At 44.2% G+C, this 9260-nt stretch overlaps 1 non-coding gene across 1 annotated transcript; it reads right to left on the minus strand.

The window, feature by feature from the left end:
* Nucleotides 1–1446: 1446 nt before the first annotated feature.
* On the minus strand, nucleotides 1447–1518 carry trnaw-cca (transfer RNA tryptophan (anticodon CCA)). The gene has a single exon. It is a non-coding gene; the product is annotated as a tRNA-Trp (tRNA).
* Between the last annotated feature and the right edge of the window lie 7742 nt (nucleotides 1519–9260).

The following is a 9260-nucleotide window of genomic DNA, read 5'->3' on the forward strand; positions in this document are numbered from 1 at the left end:
GGGGTGCCAATCAAGCGGGCTGCTTTGTCCTGGCGGTGTTGAGATTCTTGAGTTGGAATTGCACCCATCCAGGCAAGTGGAGAATATTCCATCACACTCTTGACTTGTGCCTTGTGGATGGTGGACAGGCTTTGGGGTGTCAGGAGTCATGGATGAGTGAGAGGAATATATCACACGTTGGGGCTTTTGTAAAAGGATTTATTAATAAACCTGGGATTTGAGAGGAAGCTGCTTCATGGTTTACAGAACAAATTCAGCCCCTGGGGTGGAGCCAACAGGTGCACTGTAATTACTCACCTCAGGATTCCAAGCCTCTGACCTGCTCTTCTAGTAACGTTATTTGTATGGCTACCCATGGTAACCTCCATGATGTTGATGGTGGGGGATTCAGTGATTGTAATGCTATTGAATGTCAAGGGGAGATGGTTAGATTCTCTCTTGTTGGAGATATTCATTGCCTGGCACTTGTGTGGTGCGAATGTTACTTGCCACTTATCATCCCAAGCCTGTGAGACTGAAATAGCTCAGTTGGGAGTGTGTTAGACTGAAGATCCCTGGTTCAATCTGGGGTTTTGGCAGTTCTCCTTTATTCTGCATCACCCTTTGGTTTTGACTCTTGAGCTGCACACTTTACACTGAAATTATTTACCCAACTCTGAAGGTTGGATTGGAATAGAGAGATATCAAGGATGGGAAATATTTACCTTGTCTGCTTTAGCTTATTCTCTATCTCCCTGTGTCCTTTTCCCCAGTTTTTGAATCTTTCGGGGCCGGGGAAACATTTGATTTGCTGCATATGTCCCAAACTGAAGCCTTTTCCACATCTCTGGGCGGTCAGACTCGCTCTGTCTGTTTTTGTTGCTCGTGACCATTAACGAGAACAGGCCACGAGTTCAACGTTTATCAGCAAACGGAAGATAATTGGAAAGAATTCTGTGTTACTCCAGATCAGTGACAAAGATACAATGGATGTTATTCAAAATAAATTCCCTTTGACATTTTATGTAAACTTGTTTGCATCCAAAAGTTGGATTTTATGTGTAACAAAAATGTGTCAAATTATTGACTGACCATGTGACAGCGCACATGGGGATCAAATCCACAGCCTTGTTGTTATCAACACTGCGTCCTAACCAACTGAACTAAGCGGCCTATAGACTGAGCCAGGTATGGGTTTGAGCCGCACGCTGGGCGGTTTGTGTTTTATTTCTCACACTGGGTGACAGAGCGATTGTACAAACAATGGACACATCACATCCCTGAAACATTGTTCTGATATAAAACAGTGTGAAATAAGAACTGAGCATGGAAATGGAACGGAACCAGAAATCAGGACTTTAATCTATTAGAGTTGATCTTGAAATTCAACCATTCACTGAACATTCCAATGGATCGAACTCTCTTCTGATATAAAATCCAGGAACTTGAGCTGCTGTAAAACACAACTGAACCTGATGTGATTTGAACACGCAACCTTCTGATCTGGAGTCAGACGCGCTACCGTTGTGCCACAAGCTCGCCGATAAAGCAAAGTGTTCCATTCCTGACAGATTTACTTCTTGTTTAGATTCAGTGATTGAAATTAATTCAATCCTCATCTGACCTCCACTCTGTGAAGGCCTGCAATCCGACCTGAACCCGACGACCTGTGTCGGGTTCGGGTCATGTCGGGTCGCTCTTCCGGTTCTGGCTTTCGGGCTCGGGTCAGGTTGGGTCAGGTTCAGGTCAGGCTGGGTCCAGGTTGGTCTGAGTCCGTGTCGGACACACACAGTAAGTGTTACATTTAACTTTGCTGGGAAGTTGAGTTTAATAAGTGTCAAAAGTTGAAAAGCCAATCAAAGCCGGGAGTCCGGGTCATTAAGGAGGGAAACTCTGAGTCTGCGCAGTGAGCAAGTGAGCATCTCTATGACGTCATTGCGCTCATGCTGCAGCTTCCTGTAGATTCGGAATCGGGAGGTAGATAAAGTGAACATTCCGGTGGTCGGGTTAGGCTCGGGTTACTTTGGGCGTGGGAATAAATGGAGATACTCGGGCCGGGTCAGGCTCGGGTCCAATGTGGTTCTGTCAGGTTCGTGTCGGGTTTTTTTTCCTGACCTGAGCAGGCCTTTACTGCTCTGTCAGTTCAGTGCCTTATTTAAACTATTACTTGGAGTTCTGTTTTACAGGGTCTCGGCTGTTTAAGTGTTTCCCAGACCCACTACTCTGATTAATCAGACATTTTGCTGCTAACTGCTGCTGCTACAATTGAAATGTAAAAAAGAATTTCCAGTGACCTGCAACCAATGGACAAATACATTTCAGAAAGATAAAGTTCATTCACCAATCCACAAATGTGTCTTTCTGCTTATATTTATAAACAACTCCTTCTCTCCACTATGGGAACTATACAATCACGACAGTTATTTGAAAGTTAGTATAAGATGTTCCAGTTCATCAATTTTAAAACTGCAGCAGGTATTTTCCAGAAAACTTCTCTGTTGGAACCTCAGTCCCATTTAGATTGAAAGTGGACAATTAATGTATTCACTTGTTCATTGTGGACAGGTGTCTGACTTCGAATAAATCTCATTAACTTTCAATGAGGTGGCAGTATTTCTGTGCTCCCATTTTACACAGTCTGTCCTGTTCATGCACCATGTTTTTATTCTCCTCTCCCATTCTCCACAGGATACAGATTACAAGCATCATCAATCTAGCTGTTGAAAAGCATTGGAAGAATCTGGTCACACAGGTATTGAAACATTCATTTTCTGCCATTTTCCAAGTTGGTTGCTTTAAACACAGTACAATGTGTAATCATCTTGAAAAGAGATTCTCTTCAATATCCAATACAAATTGAATTACAAACCTGACAGACAAACACAGGAGAACAAGTGACTAGTGAACACAAACCTCATGGTGCTCATTTTCAGATTTATTGCAGTCATCCGACAAAACAAGTGAAAGAATATTCCAGTGAAATGATTTGGAAAGTAGGTGTGACTTTTGTTGGTGCCTTTCTTTGCTCTGTTGGTGAAACTTTCTTGCACCTGACTCCTGTTCATGTCTCTGTTTCCTCTATTGAATGAGGAAGGAGGTATTTGATCAGAAATCAACTGGATTGTGTACCTTTGAGAGGGGATTTCTGCACCATCAGGGCTGGAAACAGGAGTGAGTGAAAGACAATGTGTGGAGTTTGATTTTGTACAGAGGGAGAGCAAATCTAACAGGACTGTGAGATATTGGCCTGGATTTTACAGCCCCAATAGCGGTGAACTCTGAGACTTTCACTGCTATTGAGGGTCTGAACAGCACTGCAACTGCTGGTACATGCACACACTAACACCAGCATCTGGAAGTTGTGGTGGTGAGAAATGTGCTTAGAAGGAGCCTCTGATCATAATCGCATCAGCCCACTCTTTAAAGTGACAGGGACCTGTAGTTCAGCAATTTGGGCTCATTGCCCACAATGTACCCTGATTTTTACCTGGGTTGGATTAAAGCCGGTACCAACAGTGAACAGGTCCCTCTATTCCTGCAAACTCTTTAGAACTGTGCCATTAAGTATATATTGCCTCTCCCTATTCCTTCTGCTAAAATGCATCACCTCACACTAGTCACTATTAAAATCCATCTGCACCTGTCTGCCCATTCTGCTAGCCTATCACTGTCTTGTTGCAGGTGATTCATTTCATCCTCACTGTTTGCCACTTCTCCAAGTTTGGTGTTATCGGCATATTTTGAGATTCTACTCTATATTCCAAGATCCAAGTCATTTATCTGTCGCAAGTAAAAAGCAGTGGTTCCAGCAGTGACCCTTGGGGAACAGCACTGTCGACAACCTTCAGGTCTGAGAATGAATCATTTATTACGCCTTGCTGTTTTCTGTCCTTAAGCCAATTTCCTATCCAATTGGACACTGACCCTCCTATTCCATGAACCTCAATGTTGTTAATCACCCTTTTATGTGTCGTTTCTTAAAATCCATAGAAACAACATCCACTGCATGCCCTTCATAAACCTTCTCTGTTCGTTCATCAAAAAATGCAGCTAGATTAGTCAAGCATGAACTCCCATGTATAAATCCATGCTCACTCTCCTTAATTAACTCAAACCTCTACAAGTGACTGTTGATTTTTTCCCTGATTGTTCTTTCTAAAACCTTACCCACCACTGCTGTTAATCTAACTGGCCTGTAGTTAGCCGGACTGTCCTTACACCCTTTCTTGAATAAGGGTGTCACATTTGCAACTGTTTAATCCTCCCCCGTATCCAGGGAAGATTGGAAGATTACAGCAAGCCTTTCTGTTATCTGCATCCACATTTCCTTTCGCAATCTGGGATGAAAGCCATCCGGACCAGGTAATATATCTTCCTGAAGCATAACCAGCCTTTTCAGTACCTCCCTCTCTCAATTTGTACCCTCTCCATTGCCTCTACACTCTCCACTTCTCCTGATATTTTGTCAAATTCCACTTCCTTAGTGATCATTGGTACAAGGTACTTATTAACTAGATTAACATTGCCCTGCAGCTCGAAGTATATATTACCCTCTTTGTCCCTAATGGGGCCCACTTCACCGCTGACTACCTGCTTATTATTTATATACTGCTCGAAGATTTTTGGGTTCCCTTTCATGTTGACTGCCATTCTATTCTCGTAGAGATAGAGAATAAGCTAAATATAGAAGATATAAATATTTCCCATCCTTGGGTGAGGTGGAATTTTTTTATGCTGTGAGTGGTAATGTCCTGACCCACGAGTGTGTTGGAAGTAGAGACAATCAATGATTTGAAAAGGAAATTGGATGGATACTTGAAGCAAAGGAACTTGCAGGAGGAAAGGGATCGAGCAGGTGAGTGGAAATGAGCAGCTGGCTCCGATAATTGCTGCAGTCACTGCGATCCCCCTTAATTTTGTACAAGGTGACAATGTTTGCATCACGCATGTTTTGAGCCCTTGTTGAGCTGGACTATGGTGGGCTCACTGTCCAGTTCCTCCATGACAGGGAAGTCTGGAATGGCACTGAGAGCTACTTCAATGACAATGTTCTCCGTTATGTAGAGTTCAAGATAATGCTCCACTCACCTTTCCATCTGCTTGTTAGGTTCAGTGATGATCACCCCTCTCTTTGTCTTCAAAAGGTGCTGATTTAGTTACTACTGGGCCCATTGCTTTCTTCATTCCTTCATACATCCCTCTAGCATCCCCGGATTCATCAGCAGAGTTTTAAACAGTATTGATTGGTGCAGTGCCGAGCAGTCTGCAGAGACTTGTTTCTGGCAGCTCTGAGAGCAATTAGATGTTGTTTGCTGGGGACTTGTTTGTAGTTCATGAGGGCCCTCCTCTTAGTTACAGTAACTGACTCCATTTCAGTCCAATAAGCCTCAAACCAGTCAGCATTCCTCCCATCTCTTTTCCTATACACAGTGAGTGCAGAGATATAGATGGTGGTGTGCAGATGATTCCACTTTGACACTGCACTGAGGCCTTGAGCATTGTTGTCTGAAAGAGCCTGATCGAGGATGTTGAGGAACTCCTGGGTCCTTTCTGGATCAGTGGTTCGGCAAGTGTTGATCAGAAGACGAGCTTTCATCATGGATGGATGAAGCTTCCTTGGCTGAAGCCTGACCTTGTTACACACCAGGGAGTGGTCAGTGTCACAGTCAGCGCTGTGATAGCTGCGAGTGATGAGGACACTGCTGAGGGTGTTATGTCTGGTGAAGATAACGTCTCGCTGGTGCCAATGGCATGATTTCGGATGTCTCCAGGACACCTTGTAGCACAGCTTGACCTGGAAGTAGCTGCTCATCACACAGAATCCATGGTGACAGCATAGCTCCAGCAACCTCTGTCCATTTTCGTTCATCTTGCAAATCCCCTGGTGCTCTATGCACATTGGCAAAGCTGTGTAGTCAGTACCCAAGCTTGTGTTGAAGTCTCCTAGAAGGTACAGTCCCTCAGTGCTGGGAATTCTACTGATGGCAGTGTCAAGTGTCACATAGAATTGATCCTTGACATCTGGGGTGGAGGTGAGTGTCGGGACATCGATGCACATGAGATTAACTGGGCCCACACTTGTTGACAAGTGAAGAGTAAGAAGTCTCTCTGAGCCTACTGTGGCTGGTTCACTCATCTCAAGTGGCGTGTATTTTACTGTGAAACCCACTCCATGCTCACGAGTTGCCTCTTGGGCTTTCCCCTGCCAGAAGAAGGTGTAGTGTTTCTCTTTGAGGGATCCACTTTGAACGAGTCTAGTTTATTGCAGCACAGCAATGTCCACATTGAGCCTTGTGAGTTCTTTGTCGATCACAACTGTCTTGTGTGTGTCATCAACCTGCAGAAGGTTGTCGGCAAGGCCAGGACACATGGTCCTTACATTCCAGCTTGTGATGCGAAGGACTGGTGTCTTCTTTGTTGAGTTTGTTTTTCTTGGTGCATAGATTATCGATCCGCCTGTTGAGAGATGACTCTCTGAGCTCCAAGCACCCATTGAAGCAAGCAGGTCGTGGCTTCACAGCACCTAACTGACTGGGGGCTGCCCAGCTTGGAGTGAATGGTAGCTATCCAATGAGACACTAAGAGCTCTCCCACTGTCCGAAGTAACCCCTGGCGCTCATACTCTACACCAATTGAATGAGAGCTTATAATCAGTAACTGTTTATTCCCGGGTTGTGCTCATGTTGAACCACGAAGCTGGAGTGTCCTCTCTAGGGCACAGGCCTGGGCAAACAGTATGGAGACCCTGAGCATCAGGACCCCCTCTCAGCATTGCTCGTATTGTCCAAAGGAAAGGAAAAACCAGTACTGTTTGTTACCAGTTTTGCTGTCGGAGTTGCTGGAAAACTGCCTGATAAGTAACAGGTAACTGCCTCCAGGACTCCACTCCGGATTTACTGTCCAGGTTTACTGCCTCAGCCTTCTTATTTATTTATTTAGAGATACAGTACTGAAACAGGCCCTTCCAGCCCACCGAGTCTGTGCCGACCATCAACCACCCATTTATACTAATCCTACATTAATCCCATATTCCGACCACATCCCCTCAATTCCCCTACCACCTACCTACACGAGGGGAAATTTACAATGGCCAATTGACCTATCAACCTGCAAGTCTTTGGCTGTGGGAGGAAACCAGAGCACCCGGCAGAAACCCACGCAGTCACAGGGAGAACTTGTAAACTCTGCACAGGCAGTAACCAGAATCGAACGCGGGTCACGAGAGGTGTGAGGCTGCGGTGCTAACCACTGCGCCACTGTGTCTTCTCGAGACACCCCTTGAGAAGTGAGACTTTTTGCCCAGAGATGGGGCTCTGTTTCTTGGCATCAGGATGGAACCACACACCAGTGGGCCTGTATGACATGCACAAGGATATCACACACTGCCCCATCTCTGGTACAGATCAGAGTCAGACACTGAACAGATTGGAACCCACAAGGACATGACAACCTTCCCGCTCTCTGGGACAGGTCAGTGTGATACACCAAACAAACAGCACCCCACAGGGACCTCATAAATGCCACGTCCCTGTGACAGATCAAGGTCAGACACTGCAAATATTGCAACCACAGGAACATCACAAATTGCCCCATCCCTCGGACAGCTCGGGGTCTGACATTGAACATATTGCAACAACAAGGACATTACTGTATTACTCCCTCCATTCTGAAAAACAAGCATTCACCCTACTTTTTACCCTGCAGCCAATTTTGGATCCACACTGCCACTGCCCCTTTAATCCCATCTGCTTGAATTTTGTTAGCAAGTCATAGAGACATGCAAAACTGAAACAGGCCCTACGGCCCACTGAGTCTGTGCTGACCAACCACCACCCATTTATAGTAATCCTACACCATAATCCCATATTCCCTACCACGTCCCCACCATTCTCTTACCTACACTAGGAGCAATTTACAACAGCCAATTGACCTATCAACCTGCAGTCTTTGCTTGTGGAAGGAAACCGGAGCACCCAGCAAAAACACACACAGTCACAGGGAGAACTTGCAAACTCTGCACAGGCAGTACCCAGAACTGAACCTGGGTTGCGAGAGCTGTGAGATTGCAGTGCCAACCACTGTGTCATTGTGCTGCCCCAAATCTAGTTCATGATTTCTTTTCAAACACAATTTTGATGTCCAGACACGTACCATCAACCTCACCACCCTCGTCAACTCTCTCTGAAACTTCATCAAAGAAATTAATTCATTAATTATTTCAGACACAATCTTCTGTTAACCAATCTGTACTGGCTGTCATTTATTAGCCCATGTTCTACCAAGTGACAGTTAATTTCCTCTTGGATAGTTGTCTCTAAAAGTTTCCCCACCACCGACATTAGACTAATTGGTCTGTAGTTCCTGGGTTTATCTCTCTTTTTAAACAGGGCTGTAATATTCACAACCCTTGCAGACTTATCTTTTCATTCTGGAAAGTCTATTGTGGACAATCACTTTGGGCATGACTTTAACCAATTAAAGCAACAGGATACTTGATTAATAAGTCCAGAACTTTTATTGAGAGTAAAATAGTACTTAATAATTGAAAGTAAAATTATACTTAACAAACTTGGGGAATATAACTTTACAGCTCTGGGGACTGGTCGAGCTTGGTCTCAGAGTGTCACGGTCCTCTTTGTCCAGTCTAGATCCCTCGTCAGATGGAGAACTTGGTCGATGATCTGAGTCTTTACCCCTGAGATCTTCTAGTGTTCCTGCACACTGAAACCTTACAAGATCCCTACTTTTAACCCCTGGATGGCCATCACACCACCATGTAAAATAATAATTGGTCCTAGCTGTTGCTAGGTACATTTAATTAGTTCTTAATAATGTCTTCCACTAACAGTCACCTGTCCTCAGAATCTCAGACATGAGTACAATGGAGTGGTTTCACACTGTCTCCCAATCTGATCTGAAACAAGTTTCCTGTTCATTAAATCTAGAGTCTTGAAGGTCACGATGTACCATACCATTGGTTTTATCAGGGGTCCGAGAAAGGTCCATTGTTTGAATACATTTAGCTGAAACTGTCCTTTCCCACACAGACACAGAAACTCACAGTAATTAGATTGAACTAACTTTAAATGAAAACCCATTCTCTCTAAAATGTTTATTGATTCATTAATTATAACTCAATCAAGGTTCATTACTTTTACAATCATCTGTTTCAGGATGGGTAGCTACTCATTAATTATACAGGATATAAACGTTAGTACTGAACACAAAATGGTTCCTTTGGTCATGTGTTCATTATAAAATGGCTTTCTTGACGTTGTTAG

This window comes from Heterodontus francisci, unplaced genomic scaffold (genome assembly GCF_036365525.1).
Source record: "Heterodontus francisci isolate sHetFra1 unplaced genomic scaffold, sHetFra1.hap1 HAP1_SCAFFOLD_43, whole genome shotgun sequence".
Taxonomy (NCBI): domain Eukaryota; kingdom Metazoa; phylum Chordata; class Chondrichthyes; order Heterodontiformes; family Heterodontidae; genus Heterodontus; species Heterodontus francisci.